The 24,105-nt window shown below is 30.3% G+C and overlaps 1 protein-coding gene across 1 annotated transcript in view; it reads right to left on the bottom strand.

The window, feature by feature from the left end:
- The window catches only part of LOC140447526 (orexin/Hypocretin receptor type 1-like), a 1,044,614-nt gene extending 1,032,184 nt beyond the window's left edge, over positions 1-12,430 (bottom strand). Inside the window, exon 1 of the mRNA XM_072540227.1 lies at positions 12,192-12,430. The gene's annotated coding sequence lies outside the window, so the exon portion shown is untranslated. The remainder of the gene's footprint in view (positions 1-12,191) is intronic.
- Positions 12,431-24,105: the final 11,675 nt, after the last annotated feature.

Here is a 24,105-nt window from a genome sequence, read left to right on the forward strand (position 1 = left end):
TCATTTATTATGAAAATAATAAGATGTTGCCAAAAAATCCAACCAGCGACGGTTAATTATACGTAAATTGAGCGAAGAGCATGCAACGCCAACAATAACTGAAGATCGATATCGTAACATTCAAATAATGAGAAATTATAGCACCAAGATCGCTATTGAAAATGTTATCGGTCAGCCAGTAAATCCTGTGGAGGCTGCTTCAGGTCCAGCTATTCAAAAAGATGCATCAGAAAGAAAGAAAGTCATTAGTTCCTGCCATACTTATTACAAACAAACAATCAAGAAGAGATGAAAAACACGAAAGGCTTGCTGCGAATGTGACAAGCCTATCTGCGATGAGCATGCAGTAACTTTTGCTAAGTGTTTAGAATTCAATAAATAAATCTTTTCTTTGTTTTTTTACATAAATTTTCATTAATATTATTATTACCCAATCATATAGTCATATATATAATTTGAACTTAATTATTTGTCCTTAAAAAAATCCTGAAATATCTCAAAAAGCACCATTGCCTTACAATTGAGTTATATAATGACGATTCGGACGTTCCAAGCCAAATTGTAATTTTTAATCAAATTATACTAAAAAAAGTGTCGTGGTGGGCACCAGATTAATCGGGTATGCACACAAGGGTTAAGCAATTTAGACAAGCAAGTCTATTGAAAATACATTTAAGAATGAATACTAGAGAAAAACCTTACCAGTGTAAACTTTGTTTTAAGCAATTTATTCAAGCAAGTAGTTTGAAAATACTCATTAAAAGATCATCACAAAAAACTCATTAAAAGATAGGATCATTTGCTAACAATGCAGAACGTTAATCGGTGACTAGGTGCTTATCTAAGTTTCAAACTGTGATTTATGTAAAGCAGAACTACATGACAATTTGAAAAACACTGTCTAAAATAATATTAACTACCACAGATCGTGAGAAGAGTGTTCACAATTTGTTAGAAAATCATTAGGGACACAGTTGGAATCAGCGAACTTTATTTATGATGCAACGAAAATGATTCTGATAGATTTTTATTGCACTAGTAGCCCAGTCTGGTTAAAAAAAAGGTGGAAAAATGTTTCGCAGATATCTGAAGCTTTTAAGACATAGGTGGGGGATACTAGATGATGAATAGATGAAAAGATACTCCTAGTTTTACCTTGCGTTTTTTTTTAAGCAATAATTTATGGTCACAATTTGATTTTTTGTCTATTATTTTTTTCCCTTATATTTTAAATAAACAATATTTATGTCATTTTTTTATGTCAAGAATATCTTTATTTTCCCGTTTTTTTAATTAAAATTGATAAATAATTAACAGAGATATTTGCAAAAAAGCAGTTTTTTTGCACTAATTTATAAATTTTATTAATTTTTTTATTAACAAAATAAAATGGTATTAATACATTTAAACATCAAGGAATTATAATCTTTTAGATTTGTGCGAAATTTCCCCCCGATCAGTCAAATATTTTATAAGTTATTTAATTTGTTTATCCCTGAGGCTAATTATTTAAACTATTGAGTTTGCCCTATGCATATTGCTAGACACATTCAGCAAATTTCATAGGATTCTTTAAGACTTAGACTATCTCAGAAGTTAAATGCATATTGAGTTTTCATCGAAATTATTTACAAAATAAACGTTTGAAAAAGGGGTATGTTTTTTACTTATAAACAATTGTAATAACTTCTATATTTTTCAAGCTACAGACTTGTACGTACAACCATTGGATAGCTGGTAAAAAAGCTCACATTAAAAAATAAAAAACCTTTTATGACCAATAGGAACGAAGTTAGTGACTATTTTTAAAGAAATCATATCTCCATTGTTTATAAACATTAAGAAGTAAAATTTGCACAAATTTTGAATGAAAATCTAAACTTTATATTGAAACTTATAGCTATAAAATTTATCTAATTTTTCGAAACGACGGTACTTTCGAAAGATGGACATAGGAAAGTGGAGAGGATATCTGTTTCAGCTCTGTTTTTTTTTCGGCATCGGAACTTCAAATTGCAACACGTAGGAAAAATTTACATTATCTCGGCTTACTTTGCAGCTGCAAGCCTCTTTTTTTATTTTGGGGTAGCTCGTCGAAATATGAATAACTACATAGTTTTCACTGGCCGGAAAATATGGGAAAACTCGGAAAAATTGAGTCCATTTGAAATTCAACCTAAATACTTACTTTTTTTTAATTTGCTCGAATAGTCTGTCGCAGTATTAATAATGATGACATAATTTTCACCCCCCATAAATCTCGGAAAATCCCGGAAAATCAACATATGTTTTTTCATTTTATATCAATGATGTAATAATACTTATATATTTTATAAATTAAATTTCAGGTAATTTTTTACACATTATATTATTATATTCCTTATATTAATTATAATTGTTTGTATTTTTATAATTAACAATATTGATTTTTATTCTATTTTTTTTACAAATATGATATACAATATTAATCTAATCTGCCTTACTGCTTTGATAAAATAAGTCGATTTTTTCATCACTTGCCTTATTAAATTTTGCAATGTTTATTGAACTTTACTTTTTTTATTTTCTTTACATACATTGGTTTAAAAGTTAAAATTTGGTTCATTTATTCGACTTCACTGTCAGGTCAGAACCTTTTTGTTGCAGGTTGTTTGTCTTCACTTATTAAGTCAGTCTTTCCATACATTAACATATTAATGGGCGATCTTAATGCCAAGGTGGGTCAAGGTAAGGTAGGAGAACAAGTAGGAAAATATGGGCTTGGAAACAGAAATGACAGAGGAGATCGATAGATTCAATTTTGCCAAAGTAAAGACTTCGTAATAACAAATACCTTTTTCAAATTACCTCCTCGACGGTTATATACATGGACATCTCCACAACATACCAAAGAAAAAATAGTGAGAAATCAAATAGACTACATTATGATAGCAAGGAGGTATCATAATGCTGTTAAATGTACTAAGACATACCTAGGAGCTGATATAGGCTCAGATCATAACCCGGTAGTTACTGTGATAGAGGCGAGACCAAAAAAGATTAGAAGACCACACAGAAAGGCACTAGATTTAAATAAAGTTAGAAACAAAAATATACGACAAGAAACAGAAGAAGAAATAAATGAAAACCTTCGTTCAGTGCAGCAACAAATTAACGATACAAACAACGTTAACCAAAAATTAAAGTACATAAATACAGCTATACAAACAGCAGGAAAGAAACATCTTACAAAAACAACAACAAAGAATAAGAGGTGGATGACACAAGATATACTAGACTTGATGGAACAAAGAAGAAAGATGAAGAATTACCCAGACAAATACAAAGAAATTAAATGTGGATTAAAGAACAATGTGAAGAAATGGAAACCTATGAGAAAAAGTACGATGCGTTAAATATGCACAAAAAAGTAAAAGGGATAACAGGAAGCATAAAGAAATGCCAAATAGGTAAACTTAAAGACAAAGATGGAAATCTTATTGTAGATCTAGAGAATAAAATAAAAAGATGGACAGAATACCTGAATGAATTATTTGAAGACGATAGAAACAACTTAACTCAGATAATCAATGCAACTGGGCCAGATATATTGAAAGAAGAAGTAGAATACGCAATAAGAAACGCTAAAAATGGAAAATCAAATGAACCTGATGAAATTCCTACAGAACTGTTGAAGCTTTTGAATGATAAATCCGTAACCATAATATTAAATTTTGCAGCGAGGAGCTAAAACAGTTTCCCCTCCACTTCCCTATGTCGATCTTTCGAAAGTAACTTCGTTTCGAAAGGTTTTAAGTTTCGAAAAATTGGATGAATTTTATAGCCATAAAATTCAATATAAATTTTAGATTTTCATTCAAAATTTGTGCAAATTTTACTTCTTAATGTTTATAAACAATGGAGATATAATGAAGAAAAAAATTGTCGCTAACTTCGTTCCTATTGTTCATAGAAGGTTAATTTTCTTTGTTGAATGTAAGTTTTTTTACCAGCTATCTAATAGTTGTACATACAAGTCTGTAGCTTAAAAAATATAGAAGTTATTACAATTGTTTATAAGTAAAAAACATACCCCTTTTTCAAACGTTTATTTTGTAAATAATTTAGATGAAAACTCAATATTCATTTAACTTCTGAGATAGTATAAGTCTTAAAGAATCCTATGAAATTTGGTAAATGTGTCTAGCATCATTCATAGGGCAAGTTCAATGGTTTAAATAATTAGTCTCAGGGATAAACAAATTAAATAACTTTTAAACTATTTGACCGATCGGGGGGAAATTTCGTACAAATTTAAAGGACGGTAATTCCTCAATGTTCAAATGTATTAATAACATTTTATTTTGTTAATAAAAAAATTAATTAAGTTTATAAATTAGTGCAAAAAAACTGCTTTTTTGCAAATATCTTCGTAAATTATTTATTAATTTTAATTGAAAAAACGGCAAAATGAAGATATTCTTGATATAAAAAAATGGTATAAATATTGTTTATTTAAATTATAAGGGAAAAAACTTATAGTTAAAAAATCAAATTCTGACCATAAATTATTGTTTAAAAAAAACGCAAGGTAAAAATAGGAGTATCTTTTTATCTATTCGTCATCTAGTAACCCCCACCTATGTCTTAAAAGCTTCAGATATCTGCGAAACATTTTGCCGTGAAATCGATGATTTTTGTATAACCAGACTGGGCTATAGTACTGGCATACCAAAAGTGTGTCATGCATACATCTTGTTTTTAACTTTACCCGTCACCATCGCTAGTTCAGAACTTCTTTTTATAAACTGATCGGACGTTGCCCATCAAATAGATATTAATAAAATTGTAGATATATTCGCTAAAAGTAGTGTACTAAGAAAGTTGTTTATCTCAGAGAATAATAGTATCTAATAATGCAATAATTTATTCATTTTTGGTTTATTTTATTCTATACCAATAAAGATGAAAAATGTGAGTTGTGAGTTGTTAACAGTACATGCATACAATAGCGTAAGATCCCACTGCAGGATCAACACTTTCATAATGTAGTTAATCAAACTCACATTTTTACATAGACTTAAAATTAAAACAATATATTGAGAATAGGTTGCCAGTCAAAAAGTGGCCGCAAATATTTTTAATTCAATTAAATTAATTTTTGACAAAAAATTAAAAATTATAAAAAAAGCTAACTTTTTTGTTATTATGATGATATGTTTGCTGACAAAAATTGGCCAAAAAATAGGGTTGCCAGCTGTTAAAAACTCGAGGTATCAAAGATCAAATAAAAGACAGCTTGTGCGCAACGCTACTAGTTTGAAGTGTCAGTTGTGCGAGTTTTTAAAGCATGCGTCGATAGATATATAAAAATATACAGAATATCACTTGTTAAACTAGTGTCGTACCGCCCCAACTCTATTTTACTTTATCTTGGATACCTTACGTTTTTAACTGCTGGAAACCCTAATTTTCGACCATTTTTTCTTAGGCAAACTTATATCATCATATTCAAGTTTTCAAACAGATGATTCAATATTAATCGGATGACATTTTATGACTTAAGTTTTGACAATCGATTCGAATCGAATCTTTTGCTGACATATTTATATGCTTTTTATTGTTTATTTTTTATTTAATGTCTGTCTTTTGTTAGTTATTTTTCATGATGTTTTTAATCTAAACCTGCTTAGAATATATATATATATATATATATATATATATATATATATATATATATATATATATGATGACTAGAATATAATTGATCAAGAGTAGTAAATCGATGTGAAGAACCACTATTTTATGACGCTACCCGTGACGACGCCATCCTGTGGCGCTAGTTCCGTGATGACGCTATCTTGTGGCGGTATGTCCGTTATGACGCCATTTTGTAGCGCTAGTTCCGTGACGCTCGCATCAGCATTTTACTATAAAGAAAAAGTAGTACAACGCCAGTATAGAAGCTTCGTTTCAATAAATACAATGTTCACTTCCGGTATTGTTTAATTTTGGCGAATACTGTAATTGGACTATTATCTACTTGACTTTGTACAGGATTGCAATAAATTCACAGATACGCCAGGTCTTTGATATTAATTTATTTTAAAATCGTGAAAATTACTAGTTTTAAAATTATTAGAAACATATTTTTAAACTTTTACAACTTTAACGACAAGGTCAGATCTTTATTAGTTTCATGTGAACAAATCGAAAGCAATTAATAAAATATAACACCTCTACACAATTACATAGAAAATTCACAATAAAAATCATATTATACGCTTAATAAATTTTATTGATCTACCTATCAAGAAAGCTGTACAAAGGCATGAATTTTATATGTATTACAAAACAAAATACAGATTGTATAAATATTATTAATGCCGGAACCATACAGGTGAGAATATAAAGCATTTCGATTACATTCGAATAGTATAACAGACAAATACAGGATTCAAACTCCAGTAAATGAATAAAATGGATATTTTTTTTTATAAATGTGTTGCATTGATCATCATCCAATTATTATTGTCGAGATAGTGACAAATTTCTAGGAAAAATTAAATAATAAATATGTTTTATATTTAAAAAATTAAATAATAAATATAGTTATTATAAATGTATTTGATCATGGTGAAAAATTGTACCAAATAAAAATAGAAACTTAGAATCAATAATTCGTACTATTAAATATAAAGACAAAATAAGGTAATATTATTCTACTTTAGAGAGTATTATTATCGCTAAGAAGTTATATAAAATAAAACTAAGGTACATGTAAAATACAAACACATTGTAACGTTTCAATCCATTTCATATTTCAAAATATCACTATTATGGCAGAGGGTAGGTACACCTCTGTAATCCAGTTTTTTTTTCTGTGGCTCATTACCTGAAGAAACTACATCTATATTGCGGTGCTATACAAACTAATCTTGGTGGCATTACGTGAAATAACGTAAGTAACCTTTTCGAGTGTTAATGTGACCGTAGGTAAATGTGAGCGATGAGTGTACGTGACTTACGACAATTTACTATTAGACGCTTTTCCAACTATTGCATAAGTTGCGGTGGTTTACGTTACACGTCTAATGTCTATAACATTACTAATCGGGCGCGGTTGCAAAATTACGCATATTTGAGCTTTGAACCTTCGACAGAGTGCACTTTGTCATTATTGTCGCGTTATCAGAATGGAATCGAAAAATAAAATTAAAAAATACTTGGGACAAATTTTGCTGAGGTAAGATAAGAATTTCTTAAACATAAAAATGCAAACATGCATATTGTGTGAAGTATGTGCATGTATTTTGAATTAATAGAGTTTGAAGCATTGGTTCAAAATTTTGAACGATGTATTCACTGTACAAAAATACTGCGATATGGTTTCAAAGTTAAAACATAGGCATTTTCTTCGCTTTCTTCCCGTTAAAAGAAGAATAAATAGTCAACCTTCCTTGGAAAAAATTGCTTCGCTGCTAACTTTAAGGAACGAAGCGATTAGTAAACAATAATAAAATTTTATTGAAAAAGATCTTTGTCCACTAAATATAAGAGAAGATAATTTTTATTTATATTTTGTATAAACCATTTTTAACTTATGTAACTGTTTAGGTGAGAGTTTCATAAGAGTTACCCAAGAGTTAAAAAAATTGGGTACAGGCTTTGAAAAACATAATGTGAAAAGATTTTAGAAGAACTTAAGCATGAACAGTTTATTCAGGAGAATACTACAGAATAAAATGTTAGTTACAATCACTTCTAAAAACTCTGAAATTTTTTCTACCACGGATTTATAGAAAACATGAGAGAAAAATAATCACAACGTAGTTTTTTTGGTTATTATGTATTTTAAGAAATATGAATTTTGAACTCGTGAATTTGCAGAAAACAAATCGGTACTAACATACAGAGATTTGTATTGATATATTAAAGGAGTATTATGGAGATAAGGGTGAAAGTGGTATTGGAAGGGATAAGGTGCCCTTCTGGGTCCTAAGTAATAAAACTTATAACAAAATATATTTTAATTAACTAGATACTTTATTTCGTTAATATTACGTTGTTTACATTTCACGACTAATATCAAGACAATATTTATAAACACAGGTCCGCGACCTAAAGTAACATTGTGAAACAATATTCTTATATGTATATTCCCAATGATCGTACTTGTACCTATTTATACATATCTAACGAAGGTAATTAACGTGCCAGTTCCAGTTCACATGTGGTTAATGAATTTTTTCAATATTAAACATTTATCGTTGTATTGGATAGAAGTACTTATATTCAATATTATATTTTAAAATTATTTTGCGTTTTAAAAATTAGGGGTTAAAACCCTAGCTCATTCACCCCTTTAAAAGAAAAAATAATAGTTGAGAGATTACGAAAACCGTCTCCTTCCCTTTACAGAAAAAATTAGTCTTACTTCCCCTCCGTAGATACATATAAATATATTCCTAAAACTTACTTTACAAAAATTAATTGTAATACCTTATTTATATGCACTGTGTTTGCTTCTTTTTGGAGTGTTAATCACTACTTTTAATTTCACTGGTACGAATATAGTCTATTTGTATGTACCTTTTTTTATCTTACCCAAAATCTGACCTGACTTTATTTTTACAATTGATAATTATATTTATTATTTATTTTAGACTGACGTTTATAATTTACAAGTTATTTAGATGCCATTTACAATTTATTTTATTTCAGAGATTTAAACTAATTCTTACATATTTTTAATAATTACTTCCTTATTTCTCGTACTTGCTTCTTTTACTTGACATTCAAGACAATTTTAATGTATATTTTTACATTTTTTCATACTATTTCGCCTAAATTTGCTATTAGCTTTTTCTCGTAGCAAAGATGGAAAAAACAAAGATGAACCCAAAAACAAGGAAAAGGAAATGGATTCCCCCAGAAAACCATGACCTGTATGAAGATACACTACAGACATATACAAGACTTGCAAGATGAAATAGAACATGTAGATCAAGCAAATAACGGCATAATTAAAGCTCTAAAGGAAACAGAAAGGGAGTGCTGCCAGATCGTTCTGACCCTTAAAGAAAAATTAAGCCAAAATGTCAAAAAGATAATAGGTAAAAGAAGACACCTGACGGAAAAATACGGCTCCACGCGAACAAGATGTTTTAGATACTGACTATGACGAAATGAAAGCAGTGTTTGGATTATTGGACATAGCAGGAGTTTTGAAATCCCGACACACCAACCTAAATGACCTATGGAGCAACGATTATACAGCACCAGAGTTATTCAAAATGGTAATGCCCCTGAAACGTTTCTATCTGTTACGTTGGATAAAAATATTTGCCTTGGCTGAGAGTAAATGGAGATTTAGGAAAGCAGCGTGATGGTCCATTTTGTATTGACAACAGTCCAGCCAGTGTGGTGAAACGATTGTGTGAACCCATTATGAATTCAGGACGAAATTTAACATGTGATAACTGGTTCACGTCAGTTTCTTTGGCCGAAGAATTAACAAAGAAAAAAATAACTTTAGTTGGGACAATTAGAAAAAACAAACGTAAAACTCCTAAAATATTTGTTGCAACTAAAGAAAGGCCAATCCGTAGCAGTTTATTTGCTTTTGGTCGTGAATGCTCATTAGTTTCGTACGTCCCAAAAAAATAAGAATGTCCTGCTTTTGTCAAACCTCCATGAATATGACGAAGAAAGTAGTGAAGCTTGCAAACCAGCAGTAGTTACTTTTTACAATCAAACAAAATCGGGAGTAGATTCCGTGGACCAACTGAAGTGTCTTTATTCAGTGGCAAGAATCACATGTAGGTGGCCATTGACTGTTTTTTTTACTATGCTAAACATAGCTGGAATAAATGGAAACATTATATTTAGGACAAATGTATTAGATTCCTGCCAACCAACACGTGAGTATCTGAAAATTTTAGCCAGACAACCCATTACCCCACATATGCAAAAAAGAACGGCCCAAAACTTGCCATTTTTGCTAACTTTGCAAATTAAAAAATATCTGAATCTTCTTTGACACAGAAACGAGATGTTCCTGAGGAAAATCAAGCAGGTGCAAGGCCAAAATGCTCCTATTGCCCCAAGAAAAAAATGGAAAAACAGCGTCAAAATGCGCCAAGTGTTTCAGAGCAATTTGTAAAGAACATACAATCACCATTAGCACAGAGTGTGAACGCGACGAAGTTCCTGAATCTGAGTAATTTTTTTTATTATTCTAGTTGCTGTTTCAGAATTATGCTTATTTATGTAGATGTACCAAAATTTATATTTTATGTTTTATTCCTTTTTGTATTTTGTTAAAAATATTGCCTTTTTTAGCTTTAATAAATAAATCATTATATTTATGCCTTTTGTTTTTTTGACTCATAAAAAGTCAAAATAAGTCATATACATGACAAGTGAGCTTCACGCTCACCTGCGACCAACGCAGGGTTAATAAAAGCTCTTAATTGTTATAAATAAAGCTGCTGTCAATTTAACAAAGGAACTAACTTTGTTCCTAATTCTACTAGAACATTTTCTTTTTTTTTTTTAATTTGTAGAAAAATGCAGGCTTGCCAAATATAAAAAAATATTTTCCTGTAGAAAATAGTTATAACGTTATTGTAATTTATAATCAAAATTATCCTTCTTCTTTTATAAAATATTTTCAGAATTACTGTAATTCCATGATTTTCTGACTTATATTGTTGCAAAAAAAGTTTGGGAAAATCAAATAAAATAACTTTTAAACAATTTGATCGATCGCTATAAGATTTTGGTCATATTTTAAGCACTGTAAGATCCAACATTTGGTGTAATATGAAGGTTGTATGTTTATTTTTAAAAAAGTTTAGAACATTTACAAAAAGCCGAAATTTCTGAGTTATTTTGCAACTTTCTAAGCCACAAATAAGGATAAAAACATTTGAAACGTATTATAACTTTATTATTCTTAATTTTTTTCAATTAATTTACTTTTTGCTGATAGACGAAAAAAGTAAAAATTGACCGTTTTTGAAATTGATTTGTTAATAACTAACTCCACAAAATCGACTGCAGGAAACATATAGCTTTTTGTTACAGAGATCCATACTACTAAAAATAACTGTCGGTTGCCCTGCCAGTTCAATGTCACAAGCAGGGTACTTTTTTTGCTTATTTCCCTGGTCTATACTCCAAAACGTATAAAATATATTATTTGGTTTTAATTTTTGTTTTTCGGGTTTTACAAGCATATCGACGAAATTCTGTTAAAAAACCGTAGATTATCTAAATTATCATTGTTACAGTAGCCTATTTTCTATCTTATTAAATGTACTAAATAAAGTTTGATACAACTATAATAAATATTATTTATTATAGTTCAAAATATATCTGTTAAAAAAACCAAAATTTTTTTGTGGCTTTCCTCATGATATATATATATATATATATATATATATATATATATATATATATATATATATATATATATATATATATATATATATATATATATATATATATATATATATATATATATATATATATATATATATATATATATATATATATATATATATATATATATATATATATATATATATATATATATATATATATATATATATATATATATATATATATATATATATATATATATATATATATATATGTATATATATGTATATATATATATATATATATATATATATATATATATATATATATATATATATATATATATATATATATATTCTGAATTGATCAAACAATTTATAATAATTCACACACCACATACGATATTATTACTGGTCCGGCGGAGATGCCAATGAAATGAGTTATCCTTGAAGATTAAATCATTAAATGTTTTATTACAATTACACTCACCATTTTAAAGCCATACTATAAAATATATTAGTGGTCAGTACATGACACACGGGCTAGATTATACTAAGGCAGAATACATTGAGTTAGAAACGAACTATCTATACAACAAAATATATAAACAGTGCTGAATATAAAAATATTTTAAAACATATTTGTTGTATTCTTGTTAAAGTTTTTGTTGTCATTTTTTTTTTTTTTCAAAAAGCTAAACTGTTAAATAAAAATTTATTGTTTTAATGATTAACGTTCAATCCGGGACTATATTTATTTTTAGATAACAAAATTCAATATTATAAAATAATGGTACTTGAATATAATACATACAACTTACTTACAAGTCTTAAAAGTTATCACGTTTACGTGTCAAACTTGCAGAATATAGTCACAGCGCAATCACTTGCTAGCAAATAAATTACACAACAAATCCATTTATGTGCTTTGTTGAACTGCAAATTGAATCCAAACTTTATGAAAACTAAAAGACAATTCAAACTATTTGCACCGATAAACTCCCGCGAAACTTTACGCGCGTTTTCCACGAATTTTCACCGAGATTTCAGCGCCAACGTCGATTCGGTCGTAGTAAGCTTTGAATAGACAGTTTTCGCAATATCAAGTCGCTTGTGATATCATTTTAGCATTGGCGCGTGCGTTTGGGAGTAGGGGAGAGACGACACTACCGAATTTATTAAGGTCTGTATATTTGTTGCTGACTTAAGAACATTCAGAATGTTGAGAAATGGTTCTACCAAGTGGACAATGGGCAGCATAAATTTTCTTGTCGAATTTCGAAAAAGTATTAAACTAAAAAATCTGCCAGTAGAAAACCTCAAGGTATGGTCAGATAACAAACGAAGTTTTAGAAAAAATACCAGATTAGGAAAATTGAACGTAGTATAAACATAATAGAAAATATGATACGCATGTGTGCTTTGTAAAGCTAAAAAATGTAATGGAATTATTCTTTGTCAAATATTCCTACTTATTTTTACAGCATTTGCAAATATTAGCTAGGCATTTAAAAAGATATGGCAAATGGCCTACGAAATTAAATTAAAGATCTTTCCCTTAATTATTCTACTAACTAATCAAATTTAATTGAAAGAAAATTTAGAGCAAACTTTAGTCAAGTAATTTCAAAACTATATTTCATTAAACCATATATTTCTTTGTGCCGCTTATTGAAACCAGTACTATATTTTTTAAGCAAAGATTTTATACTGCCGTTTCATTAATTTTTCTCGATAGTAAAATGAAGAGGAAAGCGTCACGTCACATCACGAAATTATCGCCACGAAATATAAGTCTTCATATCGATTCACTTCTTCTTAGAGTGCCATATCCCTACGGAACGTCGGCGACTACCAGGCTTATAATATTGTTATACTGATCTCGGTCTTGCGCTAGGGGTAGCAATTGGTCCGCTGTCAAACCTGTCTACTGCCGCAAATTCCTCAACCAAGAGAGTTTCTTCCGTCCTATCCATTTCTTTCCTTCGATTTTACCGTTGGGAATTAGCCGAAGGAACCTATATCTTGGTCCTCTGATTATATGTCCAAGATATTCTAGTTTACGCCTCTTAATAATATTTAATAGAGTTCGTTGATGTCCCATTCTTCGAAGAACTTCTTCGTTTCTGGTTCTGCTAGTCCATGGAATTTTTAGTATCCTTCGATACAACCACATCTCAAACGCCTCGATTTTATTCATGATATCGGCGTTTAAAGTCCAAGTTTCACATCCATACAAAAGTACAGACCACACGTAACATCTTATAAACTTTTCACGGATTTCTAAATTTAATGAGTTATTGGATAATAGAGGCTTGAATTTTTGAAATGAGTTTCTTGCCTGTTCAATTCTACATCGAATTTCGAAGGATGGATCCAGATTTTGGGTAATGCAACATCCAAGGTATTTGAATCTCTGAACTCTATGCAGCGGTTGTTGGTTTAATATCAGTTTGGTTTGCGCCGATATCCACTTTACTGGTCACCATGTATTTAGTTTTATCGATATTTATCGACAGTCCCCAATTTGTGCATTTCATGTCAACTCTATTGATTAGGTCCTGCAGATCGTCGATGTTTTCAGCTAGAATCATAGTATCGTCGGCGTACCGTATATTGTTAATTATTTCTCCTCCTATGATAATTCCTTTTTGATATTTTAAAGCTTCCCTAAATAGATTCTCAGAATACACGTTAAAGAGGGTGGGAGACAGTACACAGCCCTGTCTTACGCCTCGTTCAATACTGATCGGCTTTGTTTCTCTGTTGTTGGTATTAATAATGGCTGTTTGGTTCCAGTAAAGTTTGGCAATAAGTTTGATGTCTTTCTCATCTAGTTGGATGCTCTGCAAGGCGGTTATTAGTCTGGTATGCTGAACGCGATCAAATGCCTTTTCGAAATCAATGAAGCACATATATACGGGTTTTCTTACCTCCCAACATCGTTGAAGGAGTGTTTGCATAGAAAATAGTGCTTCTCTAGTTCCAAGGCATCTCCGGAACCCGAACTGCTCTTGACTAATTATTTCTTCGCACTTGTTGTTAACTCGGTTTAGAAGAATATGCAACAGTATTTTAACGGCATTGCTCATTAAACTAATAAGTCTACAATCGCTACATTTCTTAACGTTTGGTTTCTTAGGTAGAGGAATAAAGATCGATTTTAACCAGCCCGATGGAATTTCACTGGTATCATATATTTGATTGAAAAGTACAGTGAGTTCTTTTATATTGTCATTTGAGAGTAATTTTAGACATTCGCTGTATATTTGATCTGGTCCACTGGCTTTGTTGTTTTTAGCTTGGTGTATGGCCTTTTCCACTTCAGCTTTTAAGATTGATGGTCCTGTATTTGCACTTAAGTTAGGTAGTGATCCTCAATCATCCTTAAATAATGCTTTAATGTAGTTTTCCCATTCCTTCATTACTTCGTCTTCTAGGGATAGTGCATGACCTTCATTATTCGTTAATGTTATGGGTGTATTTCTTTTGTGTACTGTAACTTCTTTTATTTTCTTATGTGTGTTAAATTCGATATGTTAAATGTTAAGTTCAATACTTCTTCGTTGCGATTCACTACTCTCGATCAATTCGTTTCTAGTCATATTATATTTACTCTAAGCAGGCTTAAATTAAAAACTGCATGAAAAATAACTAACAAAATACAGATATTAAATAAAAAGTAAAAAGAAGGGTTCAGTAGGCGCTACTGTAGACTATCAACAAAATTGCTGTTTTTAAAAATTCTCTTTACAATGTCATAATATTTTCAGTCAAATTTCTATTCCGCAGCAGTTTTTGTAGATGTATCTTTTTCATTCGGCTTATATGATCGTTCCATTCTACTCTATTATTTCTTAAGCAGTACTTCATGTTCTCCATCTTGCATCTACGCCGTATATCTGTACTTCTAGCTCTGTCCTATAGTGTCTTACCATCAATTTTGCATCTCTGCTGTTTCTAACATCCTTTCTCCTCTCTGTGTCAGGTTGTATTTCTGCCGCGTATGTCATTATTGGTCTGATGACTGTTTTGTAAATTCTACCTTTCATTTCTTTCCCAATATTTTTATTTCTCCATATTGTTTCATTCGGGCAACCTGGGGCTTTGTTTGTTCTATTCACTTGATCTTCCACTTCAGTTTCAAGCTGGTAGTCGAACTCATAATTGCAAAAATTCAACATTTTATTAATATAAAATGAAAATATAAGAAAATATCATTTGATAGTAAATTTAATTATTCTACAGTGTGTTCCAACGAAAATTTTACCCACTCAGAAGATCAGAATCAAGAGTTTTTTTTAAGATTCAAGAAAACACGTCAATTTGTATTGTAGAGAACCGAATCTTCATGCGAAATTCATGCTTTCAAATGTAAACTCCTACTGCCCCTCATCAACCCCCAGTTTTTTTTTAAGTGTGGTCGAGTGGCATATTAATTAAAAGGTAATTTTTTTCCCTACACGACAGTCTATTTTATTAATTTACGTAATAACATTAAAGATAATTTAGGATTCAACTAATTTATTGGTTGAATATCAATAATAATGTTGCCGAGAGGGGGCATTTGGGCCTGTAGGACCCATCGCCGGCTCTTCGGGCTTCTTCCTATCCCCGGAATTGGATCGGGTATTCACCATCTTTGGTTTTTCGCTGGTAGAAAGGTTAAATACCACCGCTGTTATAAATAACAGTTCCAGTGACAAATATCTGTTATAGGTAACGGTTCCAAGGAACAGTTACAAAGTAACAGATCAAAAAATGGAAAACAGATAGGTAAAAATGATCTAAGTATTCCTTGTTTACGGAAGGAATAACTTAGTAAACAAGTAAATTAAATGGTATAAAAATATAATGCAAAGAAAAATGTTTCTAAGTGTTTCTTGACTTACGAAAGAAACAACTTAGGACAGAAATATAGATAAATGAAATATGTAAATGTGAGAGTAAAATATGAAAATATTTCTAAGTGTTTCTTGACTTACGGAAGAAACGACTTAGAGTGGAAAAATAAAATACTCAAAATATAAAACGAGAAATGCAAAAAATGAAACAGATTATAGAAATATGTCTAAGTGTTTCTTGACTTACGGAAGAAACAACTTAGAACAGAAAATAAACAAGAGAATCAAATATAGTAAAATAAATGCACAAATATTTATAAGTGTTTCTTGACTTACGGAAGAAACGACTTATAATAGAAAATAAGAAAAATCAAATATAGAAAAGATGTGAAAATATTGCTAAGTATTTCTTGACTTACTGAAGAAACAGCTTAGCAAACAAAAATGGAAAAATGAAAGAGACAAATGTATTAAGTATTTTCTTAACTTAAGGAAGAAAATATCTTAGATAAAATATCGGAAATAATAATGCAACAATGATTATGAAAATATTTCTAAGTATTCTTTTGACTTACCGGAAAAAAACGGCTTAGACGCACAATTAAAATAACAAGTCAAATATTCAGAGAAATATTTCTAAGAGTTCTTTGACTTACCGGAAAGAACTACTTAGACAAAGTACAAATTAAAATATAAAATAGAAAAAGCAAGATAAATATTTCTAAGTGTTCTTAACTTACGGAAAAACAACTTAGACACAAAATACAAGAAAAATAAACAACCAAAATAATCAAATAAAATATCAAACAATCAGTACATGAACAAATATAGATCAATGTAATATTCTAACCTAAAAAGGTCTGAATATACAATAATGCTAAAATAAAAAGGTATACAGGTAATCAGAAATAAAACAATAACTTAGTTGGAACAATAATAGCACCGACTAGGTCTACAGTAGAAGAGGCAAGCTCGACTGACTGATGAGAGAAAATCTACCTGCTTTTATGTAAAACAAATCCTTTGTTTTACGTAGCAAAAGTGGAATTTCCCTGCATCAAGGCAATTAGAAATTTGGATTTGGCCAAACTTGGAATTCCCAAGTATTTTGACCAATATTCAAATTCCTTGATGCGTCCGGCACGGCTGTCTGACACGCCTCCGGAGGACAATAAGTGACCTTCAACATAATAATTGAATCAACCTGAAAATCGATATCAACACGCCACTGTGTTAAAGATAATTTTTTTTCTTTTTGTAAAAATATCACTTTTTTATATGAATTTGTTTTCAAAAGGTTGTAACATAATAAACGTCACATTTTTATTAATTTATATTTAAATAATTATTTCATTTTTATTTCTTTATTAATTTATTAATTCCTTCACCTCCAGTTTTGTTTTTACTATTTTTTCTTCAAAAAGTATTTGGCACCTTCTGTCTTTCTTTTCTCTCTCTCTGTCCCGTATAATAAATATTCGCCCTCTCTCTTTCTGTCCGGTAGACTAAATATTTTGTTCTATGTTGACAGAAGTGCTAATTCCATCTTAAGCATACGTCCTATGTCATCCGTGCTAACTTCATTTTAATCTCCCTACTTTATCTCAATCAACTTTTCTAACGTAGTGTGAATATAATTTTTTACCTGTTTCTAAAATGTATAAAAGAAGGCAAAAATTATTATAAGCTTCATTGTATGGCATTCAGAGTTCTCTTGGGGTGAGTACTTTCATTGTAATATATATTTAATAATTCTGACAGCATTTTTAATATTCGTAACATCACTTATTTCGAAAGGACGTTTTTCGATTATATGATTGTATGTAGGAATCATAACAAAATTTAGCTAAGTTCAATAGGAATTCTATTTCGTTTTATCCTTACCATCTGCTATTTGTTTAATTGTAATTTGGTAAAATGGCAAGGAAGTTAAACCCCTTTTGATGTGTCTCTAATACAAGCTGTTCCTTATATTTTAGTTTATTGAAGATTTTATTGGCTTTATTGAAAAAATTTATGAAATAACTGCACCTGTCAGGAGGACCTAATCACATAATTGGGACCAATTGGAATCCCACAAGTATAATATGGAACAACTGGCCACACAATCACCCATCGATGCCATAAGTATCGCCAAATTTATTTATTGTAAAGCATTGGCAGGTTCGATTGTTTTTTTACTTTTTTAATAAATATGATTAGTTAAATAATTTGTTTTATTTGATAGCTAAGGGTTCATGGTATAATTCCTAGTTTAAAACAAGACGAACTCACACTTGAGATACTGAGCTAGGCGAAGCATAGACGATAAGCTCCCATGGTTTATTGAGGTATAATTTTTATAATAGTATTTCAATTCTCTTTGGCACTCTTATCGCTACAATTTGGCGCCCACGTTACTTGTTTTATTCGAAGAATTGAGCTCTGAATTTTTGGTTTTGTGGCAAATATACAAGCTTTAATAAATATTATTTTTATATATTCCAATATATTCATTGTTTGCAGTAAATCTTTTTCATATATACTTTTTATATTTCTTTACTTTTTGCCTATTTTTTATGTATATATATTGTTATGATATGTAAAATCGAGAAAAATATTGGTTTTAAAAATATTTCAAAATTCAATAACATTAAAATAATTCAGATAAGTAGGATAATATCCAACAAACATTTCGAAGAAGGAGAGTTATTAATTTCTTGAATTACCTGTACCAAACAAAAAGTAAGCTTTGCATAAATTATTTCTTTGTTATACTTGAGTGACCCGCATAATTTTAAGTGAAAACAAAAAGACAATTGAACGGGGTTTTCCAAAATACATTAATGCAGTGATTAGGGACAAATAGAAGAGATTTTAGATAGAGGTTTTTGTTAGTTTTTAAGAATTATAGAAAAATATTATTTGTAAATAAGTTTTAGGAAATTTATAAGTATAGGTAAAAATTTGTTTGTCATCGAAATGAAAAAATGGGGGAATTGTGACGAGTTGTGATTGGCGGAGATTGAAAAAGGTGGGATAAGCATGTAGGAAAAAGTTTAGCGAGATGGAGGAGAGAGAAAAGACATAGGCAGTTGGTTTCCAAGTCTGTAAGAGGAACAGTGATTGTTCTCTGGCGGTTGCTGAAATGTAGCAAGCAGTAGTGTTGAATGTTAGTGAGTTTTTGTGGAGTTAGTGTATCTGACAGAAGCTGAAGCAGCAAAATATTGTAAGTCATATTTCTCTACTTATATTCCAAGAGTCACTGTTCAGGCCAACGAGAGATTCAGTTTATCGAGAGGAGAAAGGCTATCATAATTTGAATGATTTGTGCTTTTGAAGGAGATCATTAAGGACGATATACTTGCAACAATCTGTGTAAGATTGCTGATTACATAGGGAGCGGTTGAGAGGAGATAATATAGTCTACAAGGAACAAGGATTTGGACCACTCATCATCAGAGAGAGATATTTTGTTTTCTGCAGTTTTTTCTTTTATTGATGACACAATTTTTACACTTAATTTAGAAAGGATATAAATATTTTGATTAGGAGAGTTAGAATAGTTCGGAATTTTGAGATTTCAATTAATATTGTTTGTACCATTAATTTTGATTGTTCACGTACGTAGAACAAAATTTTTGAGAATCATTATATGAGATTTGTTTATTGAAAACTTTTGAGTGTGAATTATTTCATTATTTTTATTTCAATATATAGTGTTAGATCATATGTGTTTTTTATTATTCCGGTATTCTCTGGACCTTACCTTTCACATGTAATAGCATAGATATTGAAGCACGAATTTAACCCTGAGATAAAAGAATTAAAAATTGTGATAGAGTCATAATCATATCATTTAAATAATTTTAATTAATCAAAAAAATTAATTAGCTAATTAATGCTTGGCGCACCAAGACTATAAATATCACAATAACTGGCTTCCAAAACGTGGGGCTTGAAAATATCGCAGCTTTACATTTGAAGGAAGGGAAAGAGATCTGGAATAAGTACAGGTAATCCAGAGATAAAGACATATAACATTGAGGGAATTTGAATTTGAAAGTATTTTGACAATTTTTCCAGGGAATATAAATTTGATTTATTGATTGATCGTAGTTAGTGGATATTTACTGCTATTGAATTATTTGATTTTATTTTCTTTACCAATCATACATTTGATATTTATTTTGAATTATTTGAATTTTACTAATTGCATATTTGATATTTGTCGTGAAAATTTAATACATTTGGGGAGAAATATTGTCGTGTTCTGAAACATATAGAGTGTTGTAAAATTTCACATTTGGCGGGGACAAAAACAGTAACGAAAAGAAACAACATGTCGACCACAAGAAGTCAAAGTAAAACGCAAGAAAGGAAAGAGGATAAGATAGAAGAGGAAACAATTATTGATGAAGGATCGGATAATGAAGGAAATACCACAATAATGGAGGAAAGAAAAGAAACAGGAATGCTGGAAAAATTATTAGCAATGATGCAAATACAGACACAAACAATGAATGAAACATCAAAGAAAATGGATAAAATGGATAGAAATCAACAAGAAACATCACAAAAAATCGATGAAACAAAACAAACAATGGAAAAAAATCAACTGGAAACAAAACAAACAATGAGCAATATAGAGCAGCGTCTGGAAAACTATGAACAGGAAATTAAAGGATGTGTTGAGGGGATAAAGAAAGAACTGATACAACAAATAGAAGAGATTAATGAAATTAAAAATAATATGAAAGAACAAGAAATGAGAATTAAAGATAATTTGGAGGGATTAGAAATAAAATTTGAAAATGCGCTACAAGAAGACAGGAAGGAAGTAGAAAGAAGATTAAAGCAAAATGAAAAACAAATGGCAGAAATTGAACTAAGAGGGGTAGAGAGAAAAGAAGTTATCATCCATGGAACAAGCGAGGCGAAAATACAATTTGGCGGGGATATTCGGAAAACACACCCAGTACCGTTTGTCAAAAATTTGAAAACCAAATTACAACATATTAGATATTTTGACGATTGCAAAGAAACAATTAGAAACCATTTGAAAGAAGGAGCAGCGTTATGGTATGAAAGCAAGGAAGATGAGTTTGAAAATTGGACAGATTTTGAAAATAAATTTCTCAACTATTTCTGGGGGAAAAATAAACAGAGAGAAATCAACCAAGAGCTACAGAATGGAAAATATCACGAAAAAATGGGAATATCTGAAGAAAGATATGCTTTGCAGATATATAACAATTCAAAATATCTAGAATACAAATATTCTACGGAACAGCTGGTAGAGATGATCAGCAGACATTTTGAGGAAACGTTGGAAGATCACGTGATTTTGAGAAACTATCAAGATATTGATAGTTTGTGCCAATTCCTTCAATTAAAAGAAGCGAAAAGAAAAGAAATGAGAAATAGAAGACAACATGACCAATATAATGGAGCGGAAAGAAGGTATCCATCAAATTATGACCAGAGAAACCGACATCCCAGATCAACAAACGAATATAGGCCGAGAAATTACAATAATTACAATAGACAACAAAATTACGATAACAGGAATGACACACAACAGAGAACATATGAAAATCACAACAGGAATAGAGATGCACAAAATCCTCCGAATAGGAATACTAACGAACAAAGGGACGATAGAAATAACCAGAGCTTCCAACAACAAAATAGAAGGGAGATGCATCATGTAGCAATAGGAAACGACAGACAAATTTCTAATTCTAATCTAATATTTTTAGATGCATTTATAAAACATAAAGCGATTAAAATTGTGATTGATTCTGGATCGGAGATATCGCTAATCAATAAAAAACTAGTAAAAGAATTAAATTTGGACAGATTTGTGTATAAGATTCCTAGGTTTGATTTAGTGGGTGCAAACAATAAAAATTTGACGACAGTAAACGAAGGCTTGGGAGTACAGATAAGAGTGGGAAACAAATTCCATATTATGAAATGTGTGGTGATTGAAGATTTAAATCATGATATGATAGCGGGAATTGATGAATTGAGGAAAAAAGATATCACCATAAATTTTTCGGAAAATAAACTGGAAATCAGAGCAGAACCAGACAACACAGGAGAAGAAAAGCAAACAGATAGGAAAACAAATTCTGGAAGGATCAATGCACAGGAAAAACGCAAAGAAATCGATATGACTGTAGAGGATAAACCGAAAGTACAAGAACAAGATCTAACAGAAAAGAAAAAAAGAAGGAAGAAAAAGAAGAAGAGTTCGAAAAGAAAGCAGGAAAATAAGATGGAGACCAGAGAAAAACAGGAAATAGAAGGTACAGAAGAATTGTTGGCAACCGACGATAAAACAGAATGGAAGCAGGAAGAAAAAGAAGGTATCATCAGAGAAATGAAAGGAATAGAAACATGGTGCTCGGAATACCAAAGGGAATTAGAGGATAAAAAGAAAACAGAAGAAAAAATGGCACTGATGGACGAGAATCCAGAATTTTGTGAAGAAGTATTATGGACAGTGAACACATGTGAACAAAAGGTGGATGAAAGAAAAATAAATTGTGGAAAAAACATGGAGAAGGAAATAGAGAAGATTTTAGGAAACCATGGAGATTTTGTTAATAAAGTAAATCAAGTGATTAAAAATTATGAACTTTCTTCTAAGGGAAAATACTTGGAAAAATTTAAAACGAAAATATATCCAATCCCGTATAAAGACAGGCAATATACGGGGTATTTTAACATTCACGACATTTGTCAGTATCATAAGTAGATTTTAATAACATAGTGAAATAATTTGATCCTAGAAAACTTTTGTCATTTTTAAAATTTAACAAAGAGTTTTCGGCAGATCAAATGGCGGGGATTTGTTATGATATGTAAAATCGAGAAAAATATTGGTTTGTTTAAAAATATTTCAAAATTCAATAACATTAAAATAATTCAGATAAGTAGGATAATATCCAACAAACATTTCGAAGAAGGAGAGTTATTAATTTCTTGAATTACCTGTACCAAACAAAAAGTAAGCTTTGCATAAATTATTTCTTTGTTATACTTGAGTGACCCGCATAATTTTAAGTGAAAACAAAAAGACAATTGAACGGGGTTTTCCAAAATACATTAATGCAGTGATTAGGGACAAATAGAAGAGATTTTAGATAGAGGTTTTTGTTAGTTTTTAAGAATTATAGAAAAATATTATTTGTAAATAAGTTTTAGGAAATTTATAAGTATAGGTAAAAATTTGTTTGTTATCGAAATGAAAAAATGGGGGAATTGTGACGAGTTGTGATTGGCGGAGATTGAAAAAGGTGGGATAAGCATGTAGGAAAAAGTTTAGCGAGATGGAGGAGAGAGAAAAGACATAGGCAGTTGGTTTCCAAGTCTGTAAGAGGAACAGTGATTGTTCTCTGGCGGTTGCTGAAATGTAGCAAGCAGTAGTGTTGAATGTTAGTGAGTTTTTGTGGAGTTAGTGTATCTGACAGAAGCTGAAGCAGCAAAATATTGTAAGTCATATTTCTCTACTTATATTCCAAGAGTCACTGTTCAGGCCAACGAGAGATTCAGTTTATCGAGAGGAGAAAGGCTATCATAATTTGAATGATTTGTGCTTTTGAAGGAGATCATTAAGGACGATATACTTGCAACAATCTGTGTAAGATTGCTGATTACATAGGGAGCGGTTGAGAGGAGATAATATAGTCTACAAGGAACAAGGATTTGGACCACTCATCATCAGAGAGAGATATTTTGTTTTCTGCAGTTTTTTCTTTTATTGATGACACAATTTTTACACTTAATTTAGAAAGGATATAAATATTTTGATTAGGAGAGTTAGAATAGTTCGGAATTTTGAGATTTCAATTAATATTGTTTGTACCATTAATTTTGATTGTTCACGTACGTAGAACAAAATTTTT

The sequence above is a fragment of the Diabrotica undecimpunctata genome, chromosome 8, assembly GCF_040954645.1.
Source record: "Diabrotica undecimpunctata isolate CICGRU chromosome 8, icDiaUnde3, whole genome shotgun sequence".
Taxonomy (NCBI): domain Eukaryota; kingdom Metazoa; phylum Arthropoda; class Insecta; order Coleoptera; family Chrysomelidae; genus Diabrotica; species Diabrotica undecimpunctata.